The 27,525-nt window shown below is 46.1% G+C and overlaps 1 long non-coding RNA gene across 2 annotated transcripts in view; it reads left to right on the top strand.

The window, feature by feature from the left end:
• LOC138539772 (uncharacterized) overlaps window positions 1-23,180 on the top strand; it is a 42,367-nt gene extending 19,187 nt beyond the window's left edge. Inside the window, exon 3 of one of the 2 annotated variants that reach the window (XR_011287848.1) lies at window positions 22,749-22,998. This is a non-coding gene — a long non-coding RNA (uncharacterized lncRNA). Of the gene's footprint in view, window positions 1-22,748 lie in introns of both variants that reach the window. The other variant, XR_011287842.1, reaches the window with a different exon arrangement.
• Window positions 23,181-27,525: the final 4,345 nt, after the last annotated feature.

Consider the following 27,525-nt stretch of genomic DNA (forward strand, 5'->3'; position numbering starts at 1 on the left):
TCTGACATGGACCCAACTTTACATACATGTGTGCAGGGAGTAGGGACATTAACTGATGAAGTTTCAGATTTTTAACATGCATACATTTAGAGTAATATCCACTTTTCCGCTAAAACCCCCCTGAACATGCCACCGGGTCGAAAAACCTCTTAAAATGTGGGCAGAAAAATCACAAGAATTATGGTATCATTTATAAAATTTTCACATGTCCGCACCATGAGTTATTAATCTTTTTCTAAACAATATTCTGGCTACAAAGGGGTGTGGTTTTCTCTCAGCACAAGGTAGAAATACTGGTTAATCCAGTTCTGCCAAGCCAGCTTGCTCTCACAGGCAGTGCCCCTCCCAGCTCCTGCCAAGAGGAAGCTACATTTTACGACTGCGGTAATAAAAACCTTTGCCTGAGTGAAGAGGGCTTTGTTCACTCTCCTGCAGAGCACAGGTAATTCAATTATCAGATAGATGGCATATCCTTAGTGTGAGCAGCAAAAGGGCAGCTAGGCCTGGGAACACAGCTGTGACTCAAGTTTCACTCCTGATGGGGGTAGTTGCCAGGCAGAATTCAGTTCCTTAAGCCAGGTTTCAGATAAAATGTCACTTTTTGTTCCCCAGTTCCTGCATTCAAATAAAACTAAACATTTTCACATATGCAGCTAGAAGGCTGATTCTAAGTTTAAAACTATGACATTTAAACAGTTACAAAGGCATGTGACACCAAACATAGGTCACTCATTTAATCTAAACATTTTCGATTTTAGTGTCTTTAAATCCAGTGCAACTTAAACTGCTGACTCCATAGCAGTTTTGTTATAAGCATTGTTTTGGGCTCTTCATTTCCCAGATTTTGTAGGCACACAACACTCCATTCTACCAAATGTCTGCTGGTGTCCAGTGAGTTTTTAGATGTGTTGCAATGTTTAAAATAGACAGTTTGAGCCTGCCTTCAGAGAAACACAGGGTGGTTTTAAACTGCCGGCTTTTGGATAGTGGTGAGTACTGGTACTGCACCCATTTTTGGGATTTAAGAAAATGAATTCCCAACAATTCTAGGTTGCATTTGGCAATCAGCATTGCCATTCCCAATGGTTTCAGACTACTGTGCGGGTAGTCCAATGGTGATTTTAAAGCGCTTTGAAGCTAACCGGCGCTACTGTTTTTCCTTTGGCAACCCATTTCCCTCATGGCAACCCGGCCTTTCGTTCTCGCACTGGTGGGTGGCAAGTGAGGCAACCATTTCGGTGTGCGCACAAACTGCGCAGCTTTCCTGGATTTCGGCGCACATGTGGGTTTTCCGCCATCTTGAATTTTCTAAGCCCACAGCACCAAATGTTGTGGCATGATAGCTTAAACGTGGGTCAGGACACCCAACAAACCCCCCCACGTGACTGCCCCTTGAATTTGAGTCGATGGGGAGTCGCGTGCACAAGGGTTTTGACCCACGCACCGGTCTGTCCGCATAATCTTCTTCCTCTTCTGTAGATGGCACAGTTCAGCATCTTCTTCTCCATCCGGTACTGATCGATGGGTTCTCCTCGCCGGTCCCGATGTGAATATTGGGCGGTCCACTGGGCCCATTGGATCTTCGTTCCCGGTCTCCGGATCGCCCTCCTTGGCCCGTCTTCAGGTTTTCTTTCTCCTAGGACGACAAAGGAAGAGCGGCAATACCTACTCATAGACGTTTTTCCACCACTGTTGAGATAGTGGGGCAGCATATGCATTTAATCATAACGAAATATTACATTCTTATTTTTAAAAAAAAACAGTATAACTAAGAGACAGTTTCATGCAAATCACAATATTTTAGAGACTAGATGTGGTATGTTTTATGATTGGAACTGAATTAGTCTGAGACAGTACCCGCTAGGATTCCAGAGGATTCCTCCAGTTGTTGCAGAGTGTGCCTGGGATGGCAACATTTCAACTGGTTTATGTGTGCCCACTTGTCTTCCCCCTCTGCCAAAGGACCTTTGGGGATGTGGATTTTGTAGGCCACAGGGGAGATCTTATCGACAATCTCAAAGGGTCCCTTCCATGTAGGCAAAAATTTGCGCTGCTTGGCCTGGTTCCTTTGGAAGTTGTATAGATAGACCCGGTCTCCCACCTGATATTCCTTCCTGGAAGTTTTCAGGTCATAATGGGTCTTCATGCTATCAGCTGATCTTTCTAGATTCCGCTGAGCATAAGCAAAAGCATGTTGGAGGTGTTTCCTTAAATTCTCTACATACTCATGAGTTGTGGAGGCATTTATCAGTGTCTGCTCTTGGGTCCTATAGAGCAAATGCTGAGGAAGCACCATCTTGCGCCCAGTCATCAACTCAAATGGTGACATTTTGGTTGCAGATGAAGGGGTAGATCTGATAGCCATTAGGACCAGAGGTAATCGGATATCCCAACTTGGCCCAGAATCTGCCACAAACTTCTTTAATATGCTCACAATTGTCCGGTTATATCTCTCTACTGCCCCAGAAGAAGCTGGCCGATAAGCAATATGCAACTTCCTTTTGACCCCCAGTATCTCCCACATCTTTGTCATTACTTCACTGGTGAAGTGGCTACCTCTGTCTGACTCAATCCTTTGAGGTAGACCAAAACGGGAAAAGATGTGGTTAATCATCAAGGCAGCTGCCGTTTCTGCCTTGCAGTTTGGGGCTGGGAGACATTCCACCCACTTGGTGAACAAGCATGTCACAGTCAACATGTACTTATTCCCCCTAGCCGAGCGAATCACAGGGCCTACAAAGTCGATTTGTAAATCTGACCATGGCAGTGTCATCCCCCTCTTTTGGAGAGGCGCACGGTGTGTGAGGGATGATGGCTGAAACTGTGCACACACAAGACACCCCTTCAAGTATTGGTCGAGGTCCTGCCCCATGTGTGGCCAGTATGCAACCTCTCTTAAGATTTCCATTGTTGTGTGAAACCCCCTATGACCGGCGGTGGCCGCATCATGGGCGTGACTTAACATCAGGCTTCGGAATGAGGTAGGAACCACCCACTGATCGTGGCCAGCTTTGGATTTCCTTACCAACAAACCGTCTTGGATCCGGAACATTTTTGGACATTTCATCAACACTCTTAGGTCCTCTTTCCCAATGTAATCGGTATCCGTCAGGGGAAAGTTCTCAGGGTTCTCAAGGTGCTGGTAAAATTTACCAATAATTGGATCCCCCTTCTGAGCAGTAATCAAATCAGCATCAGGGGTCTCCTTACTCCATTGTGCAATTGAAAGGTCGTTGTGAGCATTTGTCTGGGACCTAGTGATGGCAGTGACCTGGATTTCCCCCAACAGGGACTCAATCTCAATTAGATCCCCTTGGATGGCCCCGGTTTTGGCCAGCTGATCAGCTAAGTCATTTCCAGTTTTGTCTGGTCCCTCTACTTTAGAATGACCCTTGATCTTTTTCCAATAGATGGTCATCTCATTCGAGGTGACCAGATCATCAATGTTTTGGATCAACTTCCCATGTTTCAAGGGTTTGTTGTTAGCACATAACATGCCTCTGGTTTTCCAATTAACCAGGTGCTCCACGAACCCGTTCCGTACATAATCCGAATCTGTGATTATGACCAGTTCGTGGAGTTGATGCTGGACAGCAGTGAGGATGGCCTGATGCACAGCCATCAATTCTGCCACCTGACTACTTCGGGGACCAATTTTGTATCCAGCGGAGGGTTCTGGGGACTCATTCACCCATGCATTCCCTACGCCAGCCACCAGTTCTTTCTCCCCGTCGTTGTCAACATGGTAAGAGCATCCATCCACATAGACAGTGGGCATTCCCTCACACTTGTCTTCTTCAAAGACTTTGTGTGGGGAATTAAGGTATGCCTCCATGTTGTCCTTTGTTTTTAGACTTTCGTCCTCGAGACAGTTTTCTCTGGCACAATCATGCAAGTCAGCCAGACCTTGCGCGAGGGGACTCTTCTTGTTTTGGCCATATCTGACCTCCACAGGAAAGCCTTGCATTGACAGAATCCAGGAAGTAATTCGGGAATTACTCACATTTCCGGCCCGGATTCTGTCACTTTGGAGATATTGCAGAGGCTGGTGTGGAGTCTCCACTATGATGTGTTCCCCCTGGATAAACGGGCGGTAATTCTTCAATGCCCACACCGTTGCCAGGAGTGCCTTCTCACAATCGTTGAATTTTTCCTCCACAGAGGATAAAGTTTTGCTAGCATAGGAGATTACTTTATTGACCTTGTCATGCTTTTGGTATAATACTGCCGTCAAGCACGTATTAGAGAACCCCGTCTCCAGGAAGAACTCCTTGTTTCTGACAGGGTAAGCTAGGCAAGGCGCTTGTGAGAGGCTTCTTTTGAGTTGTTTTACTGCCTCGGCTTGTTCTGGACCCCATTCCCACTTGACCCCCCCCTTCAGGAGATGAATCAGGGGTCTGGTGATCTCTGCGTAGCCCTCAATGAACTTTCTGCTGTAATTAGTCAGTCCAAGGAGGCTCCTTAGTTCCCGCAGCGTTGTGGGGTCTTTCAGTTTCTGAAGTGCTTCCACTTTCTTTTCCTGGGGACAAAGACCCTGAGGAGTAATCTCATGCCCCAAGAAGTTAACACGGGTTTTACACCACTGTGCTTTCTGAAAGGAAAGTTTTGCTCCGGCGGCCCTCAACTGTGTCAGAACATAACGGATCTCCGCTATGTGTTCCTCAACAGTTGAGCTTTTGATGAGGACATCATCTACATAAGCCAGGTTACCCCTTGCACCCAAGTCGGGCATGGCCTTGTGTAGAAAAATGTTGAATTCATTGCCGGAGTTGAGGTATCCGAAGGGAGTCCGGGTCCATGTGTACTGCTGGCCCCCAAAGGTAAAAGCCAGCTTGTATTGGTCCTCCCTACTGACAGGCACGGTCCAGTATCCATTGGTCAGGTCTATTGCAGTGAATACCTGTGACCCCTGAATCTGGGCCAGACCTTGGTCAATGTAGGGCAGAGGCCATCGGGAAGTATGGACCCGTTTGTTGAGCTCCCTAAGGTCGGCGCAGAGTCTCCACTGGCCGTTTGGCTTCAATATTCCCAGCACCGGATTGTTGAAGGTGCTGTGGACTGGACGGATTATTCCCCGGGACTCAAGGCTCTTAATTATTTCAGTAAGGGACTCCATTGATGCGAGAGGCAAGCGATATTGCTTCACAAACACAGGAGTCATGCCAGGGTCCGTGGGGATTGTTGTTGTGTGGATGTCAGTGCGACCACAGTCATACGAGTCTACCGCAAAGAGATCTTGGAAATCCAAGAAAACTTGTTTCAACTTTTGCTTTTGTTCCAGAGTCACACAGGCATCAGCTAGGTTGACTCTCTCTTCCACCATCTGCCTGAAGCCTGGAAAGACTTCTGGTTTGGCTATTTCAGCGGCCTCCTCCAGCTGGGTGGAGAAGTCCCTGGTCAGAGTGCTGATTTGGACTGGAGGCTTCAGGTGGGAAAGGCAGCCCTCATGGACCTGGAAAATCACCTCATCCCTCCTGAAATCACAAGTCACATCTTCCTTACCAAAGGGGCAGGAAGTGTACACCAGGAAGTTCCCCCCATGCTGGGTAAAAATCCTGTCTGGTGTTGTATTGTCCTCACTGTCACTGTCAAAACAGTCCTTGGGGATTGGTCCTAACAGTTCATTTCTAAGATCAATGGAGAAATGTCGGTCATCAACCGCCATTCCAATAATGGTGCCTGCGGCTAGAGTAATACTCTGTAAGTCGCTGTTATCCACCTCTATTGGAATGGTGTCATGTTCTATGTTGACTAATGGTGTTGGGTTTACCCCCAACCCTTGCTGTTGGAGAGAAGCATTTAGATGTATGTAAGCATCAGGGTTTTTCAACTCTTGTCCCCTTTTAACTTTCACTTCCAGGGAGAATTGTCGGGTCCTTTCTGGGATGGTGACTTCCTCTTTAACCTGAATTTCAACTGCATAAGGTAGCAATTGAGCTGACCTAAATGCTTTTTCTGGATCAACAAAGCCCATGGGATTATCCGCTAATCGGGACCAAGCTTTGAAGTTTATTAGGTCCAAACTAATGGCAAAGCGATTGAGAATGTCACTGCCTAAGTAAAAGGCGGCAGGGACGTCTCGCACGACCCAACAATTGTGGACTATGCTCTTGTTGCCAATGGAGATTTGGAGCATACACCTGCTTGGCAGGAGATGTTTGGAATTAGGTGCTTCCAGGTCCATTTCCCACTTGTCTATCAGTTTGAAGGTGGGAATGGCTGGATCTTTTGGGAGTTGGCGAAACATGGCTTCGCTGATGAAGCTCTTACCGTTGTTCACACACACTCGAGCGAGAACAGAGTCCTTCCCATCATTTAACTGAACAGGGATGAACAACTGCTCTCCAATTTGCTGAATATCAGCCAGGCTCTGAGCTGATTTCACATCTTTCTGGACTATAGGAGTGGGAGTTTCAGATTGTGGATTGGTATAGAATTTCAGAGTGTTTCCTTCCAGCGTGGAGTACCACTTTAGACTGGAAGGAAGGTTGATTTTCAGAAATAGAGAGGACCCCCCATCACCAGTCTGTTGTCCTACTGCTATTACTGTCACGTCTGGAATTTGGCTATTCTGGAAGTGAAATTCTACTTGGTCAGATTTTTGTTCAACCATGTGGCAGGTGCCGTTTAAACTAACATGGTTGACACTCCGTTTTAATTTTATTGGTCGGCTAGTCTGGGTCCAGAGGACCTTGTTTACGCAATCTATTAGGGGTGACAACCTTCTCAGGAGGTCATTCCCTAGTAAACAAGGGGTGCCCTCTGGGGTCACGACTATGACCGGGTGCTTCAACTTATGTCGCCCAATTTTTATGTCCAAATCTGCGGTCCCCTCAACGGGAATTTCCTTCCCGTCAAAGTTCTGCAGTTGTCCAGGAAGAGAGGTGAGAGGAATTTGGTAATTCTCTCCCCTTCCTGCATTCAGTTCGTCAAAGGCCCTTCTGGACAGAAGGGTAGCTTGAGATCCAGTGTCCACCAGTGCCGAGATTGTACCCTGCCCCTGTACTTGTACCGGGGCATAATATCTTCCCTCCTTCTCCTCAAGGGGGCACAGATAATGTACATTTTTGGACAACTGGTGGGCTAATTTTCTGGTTTTGGACATCGCTAGCGAAGAGATTTGGGCAGAATTCTGTGGAGAGCCTTGGGAATCTGAAAGAAAAAGTTGGCAACTGGAGATCAGAGCCATTGTGGGTTCCCCTGGTTCCGGTTCTGGGCCGCCCCCCCCTTTTTGGAGGCAGTCCCCAGTATGGGTTTGAACCCGGGGATTTTCTTGCTGTTGGTTCTGGGATGAGATGGTGGGCGGCGGTAGCTCAGTCTCCACATCTCCCCAGTCTGGATTTGCATTCCTAGGGACCCATTTTTCTTTGGGAGGAGTTCCCCCCTCTCTGAAGGAGAAGATCCTTTTCCCAGGATCCTCTGAGGATCCCTCTCCCTCAAATTGGAAGATCTGTACCTCCTCCTCAAACTGAGTCTGTTTGGGTCTTTTGTTTCTCCTACCCCCCCTCTGCTCCTTAGGGGGCAGACTTTCAGGGGCAAGAGATTTCGTTTCCGGTTCCTGGGTTTCCAGGGGCTGTTTACAAGTGAGGAAGGAAGCTTCCTCCAAGGCTTTACACCCCCCTTCCCCTTGTGCCTCCTCCCTGGGAACCGGTGAGTTATCGGGGTGCTGCCCCCGTCATTGTTCTGGAGCACCAGGTCCAGAGTTGGGTACGTTCTGCGCCGGCACGCCCATCTGAGGGTTCTGCTGAGCCCTCAGTATGTGACCCAGGTCCCGCGCCATGTTTTGAACCTGGCGCTCTAACTGGGAAACCCGCTCAGGCTGATACGGGGCCCTGTTTTCCCCCCTGGGCTGATCCCGGGAAGGGTAGCTGTCCCTCCTCTGGTAATACCCCGGGTTGGGAAGATTTGGGTACCCCTCCACCCTTGGCCTCCCCTCTCCCGGATTCAGTGGTCTGGGCTCAGGGAATTGGGGAAAGAAGGATGGATGGTTTTGGGGCTGAAAGTCGGGTGGATATCTGGGGAAAAAGTTCTGCCCAGGGTTTGGTAAATTTCTGCCCTCCTGTGGGAAGTTTGGAGGGAAGTTCCCTGGGTTAGGTGCTTGGCTGGATCCCCCCCCTTGGGCTGGAGGAGTCCACACATAACCCAGGATGGGTCGATTTCCCTTGTAACGGGGACTTACATAATCAGGAGAGCGAGGGACCCCATTTGTGGGGCTGCCTCCTTGGCTCCCTGTCTGTGACTGGCCCGAGGACCTTCTGGGCCTAGCAGTATTAGGTGCAGGTAGGTTTTTAGGCCCCCCCCATCTCCAAATCTAAAACGGGGGTGACCTTTACCTCTGCCACCTTGGCAGCAGCAGGGGTGGTGTTGGCTTTGGGGTTTTTCTGGGCATTACTTTTGCTATCTACCGGTTTCTGCACCTCATAGATCCGGGTAGCCTGTTCAATGACCCAGTCTAAAGATCTTTTCTCGTGAAAATCCCTCACGAGCTGGGTCATGATATATTTGGGCAAGGCATGGAAAAACATATTAATAAATTCCCTGCTATCCGTGCGCACCCTTCTTGTGGTCTGTGCAAAAGCACGCTTTAACTCCTGCACAAATTCTTGTGGGGCCTGATCCTCCCCACATTGCAAATTGTAGGCTGCCTTGCGAGCCTCTTGAGGATTTCTGTGAACAGAAAAATGTTTCAGGATGGCCGCCTTATAGGTGGACCATCTTAAATGATTTTGGTCCTCCAGCCCCGCAAAGAAACTGGAGTATTCCGGGGAGAAGGTCCACTTTACATATTGAATACAGCTTTGGCTGTCCTTCAAATGGAAAGTCTCCATCATTTGTTCAAACAACTCTAAGTGCTCCCAAACAGAATACTTAGCGTTCTTATGGTAAGGCGTGATGACGCTCCTGATCGCCTTAATCTGCTTTAAGGGGTCCTTAAGCAAGGCCCTTTTTGCCTTATTGGCCTTTTTGGTTCGGGTAACCCTTGTCCATTCTTCCTCGGACTCAGAGGCACTGCTCCCAGAGGTTCCCGTCTGTTCTTCCAGGTTTTCCCGGATTCTGCGAGCCTGGGAATGGCTGGCAGAATGTGGGGACCTGGTCTCCTGTGTCCTGCGCAGTTCAGAGGAGTCTTCAGATTCCTCCTTGCTGCCAGGATTTGATGGGTACCCCCTCCACTGACCTAACTGGGCAGAGGTTTTCAGGATGCCCTTAATGGGCCTACTCTCCTGGGGTTCCCCATTGAACTGTACTGTACTTGGGTGCCCATACCCGGATGCCCACCCCTCCATTCCTGAGTGGTACTGGCCTATGAGCCCCATACTCTTAGCTGGATAGTAATCTGCCATCCCTGCGGCCCTGTGCTCATGTGCGCCAGGGGACATGGGGGTGGTAGAGTCCAGGGACTGGGGGAGATGAAGGCCCCTGGTGTTAGGGCTCCTGCGGTTATGGTCAGGAGTCTCTTTCCCAGCGGACCTCATCTCTATCCGCCCCTGCTCCCTGTTGCAATGCAGGAGCCTGCATTTGTGCTTTCAGTTCCTCTGTTAAGGCCTTACTCGACTCTATCAGTCTCTCCTGCATCGCTACCTGTTGTTGGAGCCTATCATTGTGTTGACAGAGGGCCTCATTTTCCCTCTGTGCTTCCTGGTTGGTCCTGGAGAACTGGGCCAGTCTTTGCTGCAGGAGGGTTACCTCCTGAGCTGTGTCCCTATTGGCCTGCTCCTTTCTTGCCAGAGCATCCTCCACCCTCCTGGTGTGCTCTAGCAAGTTCTGGTGTTCTTTTTGGAGGTCACCCAGTCCCTGGTGGGCCAGGTGATTTTCTTCCATTTTTCTTTTTAAATGGCAGACTTCCTGGCCTAAGGTATCCCTTTCCTGACTGAGAGCCTGCATCTGTGCTGCCAGGTCGTCCCTTTGCCGTTGAAGGGCACCAGCTTTTTGGCGCTCCTCATCAAACTCTGCCTGGGTATCCAGGTCTTTCAGAATTAGTTTGTTGCTCTCTGCCTTCTCTCTATCTAGGTGGCTTTGCAGGGTGACTACCTGCTCAGCACATGCCCTATTGAAGTCTAGCTGTTGCTCCAGCTTTTTCTGGCTTTGCAGTAGGGAGTCCAAACCTTCTTGGTGTTCCTTCTGCAAGGCCAGAAATCTGGTATCCTGTTCTGACTTTTCCTTTCGCAGCACATCCATATCCTCCTTTATTTTAGTGATGTACAGTCTGCTGTCATTTTCTGACTCCTGGCTCCTCTGCAGCCTCTGCTCAGAAGAGACCAGGTCAGATTGGACCTTCTCTAACACCATCTGTTGCCTATTTGCCAGATTTTGGCTTTCAGCACATCTATCCTGCATGTCTCCCATATATAGGTACAGGTATGCCGCTATCCTGGCAATCTTATTTTGTTCCTCTTTGGCTTTAGGAGCCATATATAGTTCACTCAGGGCCACATGTAAGGGACCCTGATCTCTATATATATCTGACCCTGTTTCAGTGACCTGTTGTGTGATGGCCTGCAACCACACATCCTGGCCCTGTTCGGTCCATTCACCTCTCACAAATAGCTTATGCAAGAGGTGCTCTCTGGCTATTTTCATGTCTACTAAGGTCGTCATTCTAGAGATTGGTCTCTGTCCTGACTTACAGAAGTTTGTATTTTATTTTTGCAGAACAGAACTTTTCTTGGAGTGTCCCTTTTGAGGAATGCTTCACAGCGTAATGCAGCGTGGTGATCCGACCGGATGTATGTATCCCGTCAGTTAGCACACTGTATTAAGCTGCACAAGTGGTAAATCTAACCCAACGTCTCGGCTCGAGCCCCCAATTTGTAAGAGGATTCAATTCAACACTACAGCTAAGTCAATGCCTAGTCTGGGATACTGAATGAAAACCCTTATTGATATATCTTTATGTCCAGTTCATGCGTTCTGGATGACTACCCCTATATAACACCCCTCTCTTGGAATCCCCCTGACCCCACTGAGCCAAGAAGTAGTTCTGTTTTGCAAGTTAAAAGGGTTTATTTGATAATTTAACCAATAGATATATATATGACACTTTATAATAAATTAATAATTGAATATCACACTTAATCTGATATGATACAGATTAACAACAGAGAATCTGGCACTAGCACACTTCTTTATAATTACTAAGGAGTTGAGATGAAATGGATAAGGTAGCACACTGGTAAATAGGAACAAAAGTATAATGTGGTAGAGGATGCTTTATGTAAGCTCAGGTGGATGCAATATTCAATGAATGCAGTACAGAAAATACTCAATATGATTTCAACCAAACAATGTAATCACTTTTCTCTGGCTATTCACTCCCCCCCTTGATGCAATGCAAGGAAATGGAAGGAATCACAAAGTTCTCAGAAATGCAATCAACTGTAATTCAGTTCACCCCAGCAAGCTTAGACTACAGAAGTTTGAAAACACAGATAGGAGTTTTGAAAACACAGGCCCAAATGCTTTGATATGTGCTAGCAATGGATGAGAAATATGCTGGAAATGCTTTTTAATTCCCTTTCAGAGGTTCAGGGTGAGTGGTATCTAGTTAATATTAGTCCAGGCTCACACTAGCAAAGGGGCAGGGATAGTTAGCAGGTTAAACGAATTTCTGGCAAATGGAAGGCAAGCAGCAGCAGTTTTTACATGTGAAGAAATTTGCAAATCGCGGCAAAATTCGCGGATGCGTGTTCCGCGATTGCGGTAAAACTATAAGGGGTAGGAATGCGGTTCTATGTGCGATTCAAAGCTAAGATTCTAAGCTTTCTAATAAAAGTTATTGCAAGTCTCTAGCACAAACGGTTGCGGAGATATGAGCGATTTTGTGAAGGTCGTTTTTCAGATTTGAAATTTTAAAGTTCAAAAAGACAAGTGCAGCTTGCGACTAGAAAATGACAAGTGACAGCTTTACAAATGACAGGTGACAGGAGGCAGTTCTACTTAGATTAAATAGATTGAATTATATTATTTTAACTAAGAGATTGGTTCTGCACAGTTTTCTAGGTACTCACACTATATTCTTGAGTGAAATGGGCCTCGCCATGGATCTGGTCAGGGTTTTGGACTGGGCTCGGGTCTCTCTCTGGGCACAGCACTGCTTTCTCTCTGGGTACAGCACTGCTTACTCCCTCTGGTCTGGTCTCTAGTTCTGGATAGATTGAAGTCTCTAGTTTGGCTCTCTGGAGGTTTGATGGAGGTAAAGTCTGGATCTCTGGATGTTGTATGGTCCGGCAGAGCGCGTTGCAGCAAATGGAATTGAAGTTCCCCATCTGTCCTGTCTGTCTGCTTTTATGTGTTTAGAATGTGGGTGTGTTCTAGCATCACTGACCCTACCTCTCTCTCAGCTTCTAATTGGTCAAACTTCCATTTATCATTTGATTGGGGAATGAACTGTGAGTCAGAGGGATGTCATTTTATGGCTTGCAGATAGGACACTCCTCTGTCAGATTGCACACATTCTATATTTGATAATAAAAGACATATTTCACAGTTACACAGTTGCTTGAAATTACATATACATGGTGTGGCTGAATTTAGCCATGTCTCTGTCCAAATCTGCTCTTTCTAGGAGCTTGCATTCAGAGATGGCACATAATGGACTTTTTAACTGATTTTTCAATTTCTGACATGGACCCAACTTTACATACATGTGTGCAGGGAGTAGGGACATTAACTGATGAAGTTTCAGATTTTTAACATGCATACATTTAGAGTAATATCCACTTTTCCGCTAAAACCCCCCTGAACATGCCACCGGGTCGAAAAACCTCTTAAAATGTGGGCAGAAAAATCACAAGAATTATGGTATCATTTATAAAATTTTCACATGTCCGCACCATGAGTTATTAATCTTTTTCTAAACAATATTCTGGCTACAAAGGGGTGTGGTTTTCTCTCAGCACAAGGTAGAAATACTGGTTAATCCAGTTCTGCCAAGCCAGCTTGCTCTCACAGGCAGTGCCCCTCCCAGCTCCTGCCAAGAGGAAGCTACATTTTACGACTGCGGTAATAAAAACCTTTGCCTGAGTGAAGAGGGCTTTGTTCACTCTCCTGCAGAGCACAGGTAATTCAATTATCAGCTAGATGGCATATCCTTAGTGTGAGCAGCAAAAGGGCAGCTAGGCCTGGGAACACAGCTGTGACTCAAGTTTCACTCCTGATGGGGGTAGTTGCCAGGCAGAATTCAGTTCCTTAAGCCAGGTTTCAGATAAAATGTCACTTTTTGTTCCCCAGTTCCTGCATTCAAATAAAACTAAACATTTTCACATATGCAGCTAGAAGGCTGATTCTAAGTTTAAAACTATGACATTTAAACAGTTACAAAGGCATGTGACACCAAACATAGGTCACTCATTTAATCTAAACATTTTCGATTTTAGTGTCTTTAAATCCAGTGCAACTTAAACTGCTGACTCCATAGCAGTTTTGTTATAAGCATTGTTTTGGGCTCTTCATTTCCCAGATTTTGTAGGCACACAACACTCCATTCTACCAAATGTCTGCTGGTGTCCAGTGAGTTTTTAGATGTGTTGCAATGTTTAAAATAGACAGTTTGAGCCTGCCTTCAGAGAAACACAGGGTGGTTTTAAACTGCCGGCTTTTGGATAGTGGTGAGTACTGGTACTGCACCCATTTTTGGGATTTAAGAAAATGAATTCCCAACAATTCTAGGTTGCATTTGGCAATCAGCATTGCCATTCCCAATGGTTTCAGACTACTGTGCGGGTAGTCCAATGGTGATTTTAAAGCGCTTTGAAGCTAACCGGCGCTACTGTTTTTCCTTTGGCAACCCATTTCCCTCATGGCAACCCGGCCTTTCATTCTCGCACTGGTGGGTGGCAAGTGAGGCAACCATTTCGGTGTGCGCACAAACTGCGCAGCTTTCCTGGATTTCGGCGCACATGTGGGTTTTCCGCCATCTTGAATTTTCTAAGCCCACAGCACCAAATGTTGTGGCATGATAGCTTAAACGTGGGTCAGGACACCCAACAAACCCCACCCCTAATATACTGAACTGTGGTTGCCTAGAGCTCCAAAGGTTCTCCGCTCTCGTGTATGTCTTCAATTTAATAAGAATGACAGTATCTGCATTGTAACTTGTGTGTACCACCTTAGTCCGAGAGTGCTCCTTTGCTCGGTGCAACACTTGTCTCCTATTGTAGCACATTTGTTGCAGTCTTCTGTCTGGTAGCCTGAGATTGGCTCTTTCCCAGCGCTGGTCGCTGTCCATTGTTTACTTCGGCAGGATAACCTGGTCCGAGACCATGAATTTCAGCTGTACAGCTCTAAATTATGAGGGATTATTCATATTTACTGCAGCTGGTGCCTTTGTCGTCTAGGGAATGGAATGCCATCTGTATCTTGTGCCCTGGCTTAGAGTCCTGTCTGGCACGTCTTGCTCTCTATTCAGCTCAAGCTCGGCTCTTGCTGAGAGGCAGTGGCCTGCTGGAATTTTCGTAAGTCATTATAGTGCAGTTACTACAATATCCATGCTAAACTACATTCTCCATAGGTAAGTCACACTTGATTCTTTCCGGTGCCATAGGTGCTCCTACAATTCCATAGGGTGTGCATGTAAGCATCTTCAAGCTTTGCTCAGAATCTCTTGCTTCTTGCGGTTTCTGCGTTGCTGCATTTGGATAGTGACATAAATAATGAAAGCAATGACCGTATGTATATGTGGCTGTACTCTAAATATAGCACTGTACGCTCATGTTCTTCATGTAATAGTTTGTCCCGAAGTGCGGATGGCACGTGTGCTTCATGTGTAATGCAGCTATGTTGTGTCTCTAACATCAACATCATGGCTTTTTGGTGCGCTTAATCAAGACTGTCAATTGAGGTGTTTTTGGTCATAGCCTGGGGCTCCTTGTCTATGCTGGCTTAAATTCATACGACACCTAGTCTATAGGGCTGGTTGAGGACGTATGGCTGGCTGAGGGGGGTATCTCCCGACATACTTGTCAACCATTGGTCCATTGGGTGTGAGAGATGTGCCTGGGCGGTGGGTGCCAGTGGGCTCCTGCTGGACGTGTGTTCTTGATAACTTAACAAAAGGAACTCCTTACAACTTACCTGAAAACTCAAGGATATTTGATTACAACAGTGTGATGAGCTGGTCTTGAAACTGGACCCAAAGTGTACAGGAAGCTGAAAGAGCGGAACAGAAGAAGAGGTTAACTGCTGCAGGAGGTGCAGGAAGAAGTGTCGGGACCTACTGCCCCAGAAGTAGGAACCCACCATCCAGGGAGGAATAAAATAATTTGGAGAGGTGCCATAGTGCACCTAGGGCACCTGGTGAACGAGAAAGACTGCTGGCAGGAGAGGCGCTGTTGGAAAAGACACTTCACAGTGGAAAGAGCTGGCAGAAAAACACCCAGGGTGGGAGAAAGTAGGTGATGGAGTGCCAGGGTGCACTCAGGGACCCTCCAGAGCCAGGTGAAGGACACCTGTGCCAAGTGAGCAGGGCCACAAGAGATCCAGGGTGGAGAAAAGGACTACCTTGTGTCCAATGCTCTCTTCATAACAGTAAGTAACATTACAGGAGGACAAGCTGCATGGGTACAGAGGAGAAACCAGGACCAGAGTAAAAAGAAACCACTGTGTGATAATGGGCTAAAGTAAATACTTCCCAAGAGTACCTGGAAGGAGTGTGAATGCTCTGTGGCCATATACTGTCTGCCTGTCACCTAGATTGAGTGGCTTAAGTACCGGCGGCCAGCACAGATCCGTTGGAATCGTTCTCTAATGTGCCACTGACCGGTGTCGACTGGTGAACGGAGGAATATTTCCGGTGGGCCATGGGAGTCAGGAGCTCCAAGATCCGAACATCGGATCCAAGCAGGATTCCTTGTTCAGAGAAGTGGTGATGTGGGAACAGTAACCACATCTGAGGAAAGGACCCTTCAGCATGTCCCTGTGTGTAGCTGTCACATGACACAAAAGCTACACGAAGGAGGCTAGATCAGCGCTGCGCATAGAGTATGAGGAACATGCACTAGTGTCCCTTAAGCCGGCGAAGGTTGATGCAGAGTAGTGGGTGTGCTGCAGCAGCAGACCACTGACTGGGGGTATTTTGTGAGTAGCACCAGTGTAGTGTCTGTGCAGGGCAGGCTTGTATGGCATGTTCAGTGAAAATGGGGCATTATGGTAAGGGAATGTTCCTAATGATATTATGGCGATAATATCGAACAGCCACATGTTCAGGGCAGCCGTATCCAGCAAGCACTTAATAGGACATTACAGGAAATGCCATCAGAAGTATTATGACATTTATTGCGGATTTGCAGGATTTAGAGTCACTGCACGTGATATGGACTTGTAGGACTATTCACACATCTAAGGAAAATGCTAGTACTGTTGCAGATATTGCTGCAGTGGATGTTATAAGGGGCTGTGTGAAAGAATGGTGATGTTGGCATTAACCATTTTCGAGTATTTGCAGGTTTAGTGCTGCTTTGACACTGTGTGGACTTTTAGGAACCGTTGCATATATACTGCATTTTGTTTTCAGTGTTTGTTTTGGGGGAATTGCAATGGAATCATAGTGATTTGCAAAGTGAGCAACGTTGTGAATGAGTGAATTCACTTTGGTGTATGTTACTTTTAAGTTTTAAATGAGATGACAGCAATGTGGGTCTCTGTCAATGTAATTTGTAAAAAGCAGTGTTGTGGAACCTTGTTGCCAGGATGTATCGCTTCTTTTTATTTTTTTGGATTCTTCAGACACCATGGTAGATGTTGAAGAATAGCGCTTTGGGGGCTAATATCGTAGAAGAACATGTTAGCCTATTATGGACATATATCCCTGTGTGGATTTTTATTTTTTATTTTCATGACTTCTTTGTGGGTTGCTGTTTGTGACAACCATGTTGGTTTCTAAGTCCGCTGTCAGTTTGTGGTTTTGGTTTAGTGCGACTTGTGTGGATTTTGGAACTTAACTTCATATGAGGTTGCACTTCAAGCACGTCAAGTAGCACTTCGTGGGATCTTGTCAAAGAATTGCATTGTGGAATTGTAACATTGTTGCCTAATTTGGCATTTCTGCCTATGGTTTGTACCCGTGTTGTGGTGTCTGCTATAGGGCTTTGAGGTATTCTGGAGTGGACCTAGGGCACCGTTTGGATGAAGTACAACAATGGCTGGCTAGCTGGTCATGTGGTCAAACAATTGTTACTGTACTTGCCATGTGTAGTGAGAGTGGTGAGAGCCCCAGCCAGAGTATTTTGTTGTTGATAAATGATTACTCCACTCAACAGGGTTGCATTGTAAGGTATGCCCGATGGTAGGATTTCTTTTATTGATGGTAGGGAATGTATTCCAATTCTGATGGTTATGGTGGATTAAGGGTGTTTTCCAAGTTGGGAAGACACAGCATATAGAATGTTCACCACGGAGGCAAGTTGGTGTTGTGTTCTTAAGGGATTTAAGAGTTCCTAGCACTTGCATATAGGTGTTATGAATGCCATATATCATTGTTGAGGGGTGCCACAGGATTCATATTTGGCCAGTGAGATTGATCCATATGGTGGAGGGTTGTCACGAGTGGCAGATGTAAGAATGCAGAAGTACGGCTCGGACACAATGGTGGCATGTTTTTTGATAAAGACCTTTAATAAATAAGTAAAGGTTGGAAAAAAGGCCTCTATCCCTAAAGCCATGAAGGGTTTTGCTACCTCAAAGGAAACTAATGCAACTTCCAGGAAGTCCAAAACTGAAAAGGCTGTAATTGTCGGGTCTCAAAACCTACTTCTTTCCCCAACACTAATGATCTACTATGCAAGGGTGTTCTCTTCTCAAAGCAAAATGTGTCCCCTACGCTTTCGAACAGAACAGTTCCCAGTCTCTCTGGTAATAAAAGGTGACTAAATCAACAGTGAGCAAGCGTTCTTGTCTTTTTAAACAGAAAGTTTACCAGTCTCTCTGGCAATAAATGGTGATGAAAAATAAACAATGTTCATGTTTTCCATGCAGGGGATGTGCTCCTTTCCCCTAGGCTTGTTCTCAGTTTTAAGTCACTTGATAATTAATTTGGAACGGCTTCCTGGCTTCAGTTAATGTATCCTACCAGCTTGGCACGCTCCTCTACCAAACGTAGGGTTTCTTTAATCCGTTTTAGTGTGCTCCACTCTCTTTATTCTCAACTTCTCATGTGCATGCGGGTCCCAGACTTGCACAGTGGCTTGGTTCACTCTCCTGCCAAGCCAATGTATTCGCATGGACTGTCTGTCTCTTTTCTCCTCACAGGGACCCGACCCTATTCGCTTTGAACTTTGGTTTCTCACATGGGTGCGGGTCCCAGACTTGCACTGTTGCATTGTATCCACTTGTTAGTCTCCTGCCTAGTATACAACTGTCTCATTTGTCTCCCTCTGACTTTCAAAGGATAGACTCCCAGACCCTCTCATTCTTGGTTTATTTGCTTCAGGGTCCCAGACAATCTTCCCCCAGATTCTGGGTTCACCCCACCACTTCCCTGGACCTCTATCACCTCCCGGGCAACCGGCATACCTATTGAAGACTGACTTGTAGGTACTGGCAGTTCCCGAGCAGCTGCGTCCTTTTTCGAGGCTCTGGTAGTGTTCGGGTATCTTAATTATCTGTAGACTGCTCTCTCTGTTCTCAGTCCCAGTTGAAATCTGCAGACTGAGCCCCAACTGTCCTCAGCTGGATGAACCGCTCCCTCTGCTGGACCAGACTCTCCTTGGTTCTGTGCAAGTCCAGACTGTGAAGCCCAGATGTCCTGCTCAGCTTGGTGGCTGTCTCTCCTCTGCTGGGCCAGTCGCTCCTCCGTGGGTTTGCCAGAGTTCCCACTGCCTCGAAGTGTCCAGGTAATCCGTTTTCTGGGTTCTCTGAACTGGCTTCACTACTTCCACACAGTTTACCCAGTGAGAGTGGTCCACTCCAGAATACCTCACAGCCAAAAAAAAAGCACTTCTGAGTCTTTCTTCCTTTTTATACTTACTCTGATTAATAGGATTTGAGGAACCACTAGAATGCTTTGCCAGGTTCCTTTTTGTAATCCTCATGCCTCTGCCCTTCTCCCTCGTCACAGTACACATCTTATGACTCCCTTGTGAGTCACTGGGAATCTTCATCACAATACCGGGAAAGGGGTTTTCACTTGTGTAACTATTCTTCCTCATCCCAGTACTTTCTAGGGGAAGGGCAATATGATAACTCATGAGCTTATTAGTAAAGGGGTTCTTCCTAGGGCTGTAGAAAGGGAGTCTAGGGTCAGGTGATTGGCAGGGATACTACGTTCTCTGGGGAAGGCCATCCCATAAGGGGCTTCCTCTGATGCAATCCTTCCCTCATACACCACCCCCAGGGGGATTATTGAACTGTGAAAGCACCACCCTAGCTCCATCAGAAAGGTCCCCCACGGGATAAGGTACAATATCTTCAGATTCATCACACAGATCTGGGGCTTGGGAGTGGCAGGCCCAAGCAAAAGGAGTTTGTTTTCCCTTGGTGGTTGTGTGTGTAGGAAGAACTTAAGCTCACAAGGGGGCAAGTTCATGCTCAGGTTTGGCAGACCTGTGGCCCTCGGGGCCTGTCCAGGGAAGGAGGTGATGTTTATTTGACTGTGATCCTGTCGTTCTTTTGATTTGACACAGCATCAGAGATTTTGTTTTATACATTTAGGGATTACTTGAGTGTCTGATTTGTTTTCTTCTTTTGAGTTAGACTATTGGTTGATCCCTTCTGACTGGCCATCAGGTTGTGACTTGTTCTGTTTGTCTTGCCTTGACTGAAGTGGACAGTGGTGAGTATCTCGTGGGGTGCTCCAACATTTCTGTTCTTTTTGAGAGTCGATGCACAGCATTTTCTTGTGTAAAATGGGGAGGTGTGTGGTGTTGTGCATGAGGTGTGAGTGTCTTCTCTGGTGTTTGTCTAAAGGGGAGGTGCGTCATATAGTGATTTCCTGGATGCATGATGCCACAAAGAACACTGAGTGAGTGGAGTGTTTGTCCTTTAAGTGGGTTCCTGCCCCGGCAGCTGGAGAGGTGAGCCTGGGTGGTGGGTGCCAGTGGGCTCCTGCCAGACTCGAGTTCTTGATAACTTAATGAAAGGAACCTGAAGACTCAAGGATCTTTGATTACAGCAAACACATTGTGTTCTATGAATTGTTACAAAAGATTTCTTTACTGCAACTTTTCTTCCATCTTTATGGAATCCTCAAACGTTTTGCTTTTATTTTTGAATCTGACCTTTACATTTTGCTGTGTAGTGAAGCATTAAACTTAACTACACTAGCTTGTGCTCATATGCCATGGAGAAACTGACCCGTCCTCCAGGCTGTCAGTACTGGGAAACATTGTTTCCCTTAGCCGTGTTACTACTTTTGTTTACTTTTGTATCATTTGTGGCCACCTTGTATCATTGTACAAAGAAGCAGTTACACAGCAGTACAATGGGGTACTTTTTTGTGTTGCCCTAGACTAACACTCAGGATTTTTGGTAACTCTAGGTGTGCTAAAAGAATACGCTGGGGGCAGCAGTGACCATGTCCCACTTTTAGCTTTACCGCGTTTACAGTGTTTGGCTACTAACTCTGGCTACTGGTCAAACATGGCCATGCCACAATATGTTTCGCTTGTCCTATTGCCATCGTATTCTTTAGCCTTCTTCCTGGCCTGACAGGCCAGGAAAATCCTTATAAGGACTTCCAGTGCAAAGGAAAACGGAAGCTTTTAGGGGCTATTGGAGAGCTGTGTGTTTGCTGCCAGCATGTGAGCTGGCACTGTCTGGTCCCAATCTACAAACTGGTTTCAGTGTGTCTGAGTGGTATGCATGAATGTTCCTGCCAGTGGTCCTGATTGGACCTCTGCTGGGCTAGTCCTGCTATTGGCTAGTGGAGTTTTCGCCTCTTACCTGGCTTTTAGGATAAGCCGATACACACTCTTGGGAGATCCTGGAGAAACCTGAAGGAGCTCAGAATCCTACCCAGCTGCGAGATCCGCAAAGAAACCTGAGACCTGACTGAAGGAGGCCTGGCGACCAACGTCTGCTGCTGTCCTGGAGGAGCACTGTCTTGTTCGTGATCCTTAACAGTTCTGCGAAGGAGCTGCCATCCTTGGAGTGGAGGTACCATCCATTTCTGATGTCTGCTCGGTGCCCTGCCAAAGAGAGCCTTCGGAAGTACCACGGAATGTCCTGTGGCTGACTAGCTTTGATTTTCAGCCGACGTGCTGCTGTCGTCACCGTCCCGAGTTTTGAACTTGGGGGATCCTCAGCTGGTCCTATGCCAGTGGTCGAAGTGTACGAAAAGACATAGTGGAACTATGTTCGCTGCTGGTCTGCCCCGCTCCCCACAAACCCCATCACTGCTCCCCCTCCACACACAATCCAAACCCCCAAACAAACACGTGCTATTTCTGGGAATGTGTAGTGCACTGAAGTGCAAGCTTCAGCCTCTTCCTACACTTTATTTTAAAACTAAACCTTTCCAGAACGGTTTCTTTTTAAAATAAACGTATAGGAACAGTGAAACTTAAAAATAAAAAGTATAATAGCACCGCTCCTGCCCACTTCGACCTCTGTACGAGACTGACCTCTACGTAATTTCGACGTCCTAGCATCGAGGGGACCCACGATGGGAGGGAAAGTCCGACCACAGCTGCTGAGTCCCTTTGCGTCGCCATGCTGAGGTGACCACCATCCGAAACCGCTTATCCGACCCGGGTCCAGTCCTGAGAGGGACCATGCATTGTGTTTTGCTGCAATCTTCCATCGAGAGTCCTTGCAACTGTGAAAGATACCAACCAGAGATCAACTAGAACCTGCAACCCCTGCAAATTGAGGATTGAGGACTGCGACTTTCGGCGGGAAGAGCAACCTCAGACTTTATTCCTTTGTCCTGCACTCTGAGGAACAATCCGAGTACGGGGGTAAGTTACAGAGCTTCTTACTACCCCTATAGTCCCATTATAAGTCAATGTAATTATTTTAACACTTTTGGCTTTGCCAATACTTGTTTGCGCAAGACCTCTGAAAGTTAGTTTTGGTGAAAGTTAGTTTTGGTAATTAGTGTAACTCATACCCTAACCAAAAGAACTCTTCACTGAACCCCAGAGACCATACCTGCATTTCCTCCTGCTTCAAAGCTTCTGTGAAACCTTTACCTGAACTATTGGGCAAAGGACCCCAGACAATTTAGGGCTGGACAGTTTTAGTTGGAGGATCTCTGTGGACCTTGAGTGCATGATACCAATGTAATCTTTACTTTACAGGAGTTTGATATGTATTATGCCCTATAATAAGTGACTGTATATATGCATCGTTTATTAGTGTTGTGTGATAACTCTACTTGCTAGTAGTCATTTTTCTAGTGTGTTTTGGCCAATACATAATAAACTGTATTTTTATACATCCTGTTTAAGTGTAATCTGTGATTCCCATTGTGTGACTTCACCTCTGAAGAACTTAGCCTAGACTACCTGTCACCGATACCCCAACAGGGTTGGCTGCAGTTCCCCAGAGTTGTCCCTGTCGCAATATAGGTTGGCCTTCTATACATCTGTCCACCAGGCCAGAGTATAGAAAATCAGTTCTAACATCAATGTGCATGCTTTCCTTGGGCAAAATGTGTTCAGTGCTTTTTTTTCAGGATTATTCCACCCGTTTCTTGTGTATGCTTGCTTCATAAGTTTGTAATATACTGATTGTGTATTTGCTTTAAGTTATACCCCCTGGCTGCTTATATGAAAATACATTTTTTAATTTGTTGTGTGTCCTTCAACCATTCTCAGGCACTAGATGGAAGGTACATGTTTCTGCATTGTATCCACCCTGCGGAGTATTTTGAAGCACAATACAATGATCAAGGTTGGATATTTGAAAACTACAGCAACAATGTCCTCAAGATATGCTCTTCACCCTCTGAAAGAACTTCATTTCAGTCGGGACAACCGAATGATGGCACATCAGTCCTCCCTAGGCTCAGTTGCTAGATTTTCATATTTTAAATAAGCATGATTGCTACAGCATTTACCATCTTGAACTTTGACATCAGTGCAGCCATATCTTTGGTGGAGGGGTAGATCTGATAAATGTTGATGGCACACTTGTGTGTACTGTGTATGTCAAACCCACAGTTGGGAACTGACCATCACTATTCATCTTTGATGTGCAAATGTAAATTCCAATGCAATAGGTATTCATTAAAATACATGTTATATCCACTTTGTATGTGCTTGTTTACATTTGTTTTCTAAATATGAATTTCACTATTTTAAGTAATTTCTTCTATGCTTCAACATTTTAATTTATTCAAGAAAAGCAAGACCATAAGCACCAAACGTGTTCCTGAATGTGAAATATGATTTCTGTCACCTTTTTAAACTTGTTAATAACATCCTATTTGTCGTTTTTGTGGAGGTTTTTGAGGTATTCCAGTTATCGCCCATGTTGAAGCAAATTGCTGGCATCATTGGTTGGGCTTTGTATCCCTATACAAACTATATATATGTACCAAGAGGGTTTATTTCGTTTAAAGGAAGCTAAAATTTATGATTTACGTAGTTTGAAATTGCGATTCAATTGGTGATCAACTAAAGCTCATTCTGATAATCGACATGTAAAGCTCCAGAAAGATGAATACAATCAGACGGGAGATTAGCACATTACTACGTGGGGATCCCAAAAAAGTGTCAAGTTACAAGCGGTTTTCTGATTCCATTGATGTAATAGTAACTAGGGAATATGTTTAATGCTTACAGAAAAAAACGAGAAAGTTCCTAATCCTCCTGTCGCAGCTTTGAAAAATAGCTTCTAAATGCTGCATCAAAAACAAAATGTTGATAGCTATTATTGTTGTACATTGCTCGCCAGGTGCCAAATATTCCCTTTCCCCAAGAAAGTCCAAATTGCTGGCAAGTATACAAGCCATCTCAAATAAAATCCTTGATAATCCAAAAGCCATATTATTCGCTCATACCATGAATAGTCTTAGTTTCAACCCTTTTATGTTCCCGAACTTGCAATAATGTATTCATTTGGTCTAGCCCTTAAACCGACCACTCACATTGAACTCTCCTGGTCTGATTGCCACATCCTGCTAAAGGAATGGGTTCCTTAATGATCCTATACATAAACTAATCAAAAATAAAACCAAACCCATGTAAGAACAATAATAATATAACACAAAATGTTGACAAAAACTTCATCCCACCCAAGAAGGTGAGAACAAATCCTACATCCTGTATCACAGTTGGCGCTGAACTCGCTCTAATTCAATAATGCAGTTCATGAGTTTCCATTTTTGTATTTGTGGGGCCTAGCACCATCCCTTTTGTGTCTTTTTACAAACTGACTCTAACCTAACCTAGCCATCCATAATCCCTGCTAAGTGCTAGCGTATGTTTACCCCTACTGTCTAGTCGCAAACGTTTGCTGCGGATATCACCCTAAAACACTGGCTCTCTAAAACACCTTGGCAAATTCCTAGCTGTCCGTACTCTGTCCAAGGGTTAGTGTTCTAATGGAATAGGGATTGTACCTTGCACTCACTGTTGGATTCAGGCATTTTGGGCATGTTCACTGCCAATGTTCCCTTTTCTACTATCAGTGCTTTATCTCTGTCTCAAGTCTCCCACCAAGCTTCTGTACTTTTCATGTTTCACTTCTTTTAGGTCAGGGGTCTGTTACTTTTGGCTCTCCAGATATTTTGGGTTACAAATCCTTAACCAGCATAATCAATAGCCAGTGTGAAAAATCCTTGGAAGTTGCACCTTCTCTGGGGGGAGCCCCTCCCCATGATGCTAGGGAGGTGAGGCCACTACCCGTTAGCCCCCACCCCTGTGGGTGATACTCAGCAGGTGGATCTCATGGGGAGGGATTATCCCCTATGGGACTAAAGACGACTATCCCGATTGAACGTGGTATGACCGCATTACATGAGCATCTCCCTCATACTCCTACTTTACGCAGGGTTCCATGATGCTCGATCTCCCTGAGAGGTACTGGGGCAAGGAAGAGTAGGGTCTTCCTATTGGGGCAAATGCCAAAACTGTGATGAAAAGCATCAATAACGCAGTGGAGGATAAAAACACTTATTTTCAGACTAGGAAGCTTCATGGAGCTATGCAGAGTACCCTGTGGTACCAGCATGAGCCGTCTAGACCATTTGGAACAAGTACTGGGACGAGGAGGCTATGCAGAAGCATGATCCACTAGTGACCATTCTAGTGGCTTCCGAAATCCTATTGGTCTAAAGACCTTCAAAATAGTAGAGGGAAACCAGGAAGGAGAACACCATTCTGGATGCAGGGCAGCACAAGTACCAGAGTAGCCCGTGAGGATGAAGGGAAACACAGAGAACACTGCCCAGAGGACATGGTCAGTCCGTGGCATCAGAAGAGAGGCAGACAATAGCAATCCCTTACTCATTGGTGGAGAGCTACTCCCCTAAACTGCTGGTGATGGAGAGATCCTCCTTGGAGAAACCGGAGACGGAGAGCCTGCAGTCAGGAGCCGAACGAGGCAGTCAAGGGTGGGTTGCTTACCACGTCCGGGAGAGCTCTGCCATGGTCGGGCCGAGTGGGAAGCAGGAGTACAAAGCGCCAGCTGGTTGAGAGAGCTGAAGAGCGTGGTTCGCCTGGGAAACGGCACTCGAAATAGGAAGCTGCTGTGGTGGTGCTGCAGAGGTCAGATGGAGAAGGAGGTATCAGAACACAGATGAGAGACCCAGAAGTAGCCGATGGAGACCGGCAAGCAACCAGAGTGTTGGGAGACTGGGAGGCTTGCTGGGAACCCAGAGGGACCATACAGCAGTGGTACACGGGTCTGGGACCTGCATCCAATAAGAGTGGCATCGAGAGTCCTCCCTCTTCCTTGTGGCAGTCCTTGGCTGCCTGCACCACAAGCGAGAGAAAGAAACCAACGGATTCTGGAACCCGAGAGAAAGAAACCAATGCATAAGAGGTCTGCGACCCTACAAAAGAAATACCTGGCAGGATAGTGAGCTGGGTACAATTATTGAGAATCAAGAAGAGCTAAAAAGGATTGGGATCCACACCCAATAATGAACTGCTTCCAAAACCATTGTCGAAGTCGCAGAACCTGGCAATAATAGTGAACTAGATGGGCTTTGAGCATGGTGAGCATTGTCAGAAAAGCCAGGGAAGAGAAGTACCACTGGCTTTTGTGAACATTGTGAAAGGTGCCAAGAGGTGAGAGTTGTTCTCTTGGCATTGTGAAGAGTCTGATAACGACATGTATCCTGGCATCGGGAAAACAACTGAACAACCTGAGACAGGTCAGTGGAGGCAGTCATCCCCCTAACACTGTGAAGATAGAAGAAATGTTTTTCCATGTGCCATACTGGAACCTCAATCCAAGGAACTATTTTGAGACGTTTTGACTTGTATCTTTTCAGACGAACATTTCATTTTCATCACCCAGAAGTGAACTTTCAGCTATCACCCAGGAGAAGGAAGCCGTTCTTTTGGGCCAAGAAGACACCCCTTTTCCTTAGTTGATTTTATACTGTAGGGGTTCGAAAAAAGGTTTTTGGACACAGGACGGTGAATCCTTTACTTTAGACTGACAGATTCCTTAGTATTGAGTTGAGGCAGGGAAACCCCTCTTAGAACTAGGGTCAGACATTGTTTTCGCTTTTATTTTCTCACAATGGATATCTATAGCCAAAAGCATGCCACCTGTGTGTAGGACCCCTAGTTCTACATCATTACACCAGCTATGATGGTAATTGTAGTCCAAAGCATTTGGAGAGCCATAGGTTGCAACTCCTGTCCCTAGGTCTTACCTCCATCCTGTGTTACTTCTCCTACTACTGCACCTTCCTCCACACTACTACTCCCCATATCCACACTAATCCCCTCCTTCACACTATTACTAACCCCCTCCACACTATTTGCCATCTCCGTCCAGCTACTCGCAAACCCTTTCACTCAGTACCACTTACTTCACACTCCCTGCTTACACTAGCATTTCTATCCACTTGCCATACAAACATGCACACCCATACTGTAGAACCACTTTCATTTAATTCATTTTCACTCTGATACTCCTTAGTTAAGTGGTCAGATTTAACATGAACAGAACATGGCAACAAAACCTTTGCAATTCAGAGGTTAGGAGGGAATTAAGGTAATCGGAATTAACGCAACAAAACCCATGACCTTCAGCGTTTGCATTGGAAGCAAGTCCAGTTTAACTTTGTGCTCCCTGCTGCGCAGCATATGACCGCAATGATGGCATCAGAATTTCAAGGGTTTTGTTATACTAAGGCCTTCAGCCTTGGCTACTATACATGTTGCACCAATACGTTTCTTTGTGGCCGACAAGCCATGGGTTTTGGCCATGGCAGCTTACATGTTTCACCAATACATTACGTTGGTGCCCACTAGCCATAGCCTTTGGTTGAGCCAACTGTACATGTTGCACCGTTAGGTTATTTTGGGGCCCACTAGCCCTGTTCTTTCTCTGTGATGGCATCTGTGATGCCATCATTGCGGTCATACGCTGTGCTACAGGTGGCACAAAGTCATAGTGGACTTCCTTTAA

The sequence above is a fragment of the Ambystoma mexicanum genome, chromosome 1q (genome assembly GCF_040938575.1).
Source record: "Ambystoma mexicanum isolate Mex_15411 chromosome 1q, UKY_AmexF1_1, whole genome shotgun sequence".
Classification (NCBI taxonomy): Eukaryota; Metazoa; Chordata; class Amphibia; order Caudata; family Ambystomatidae; genus Ambystoma; species Ambystoma mexicanum.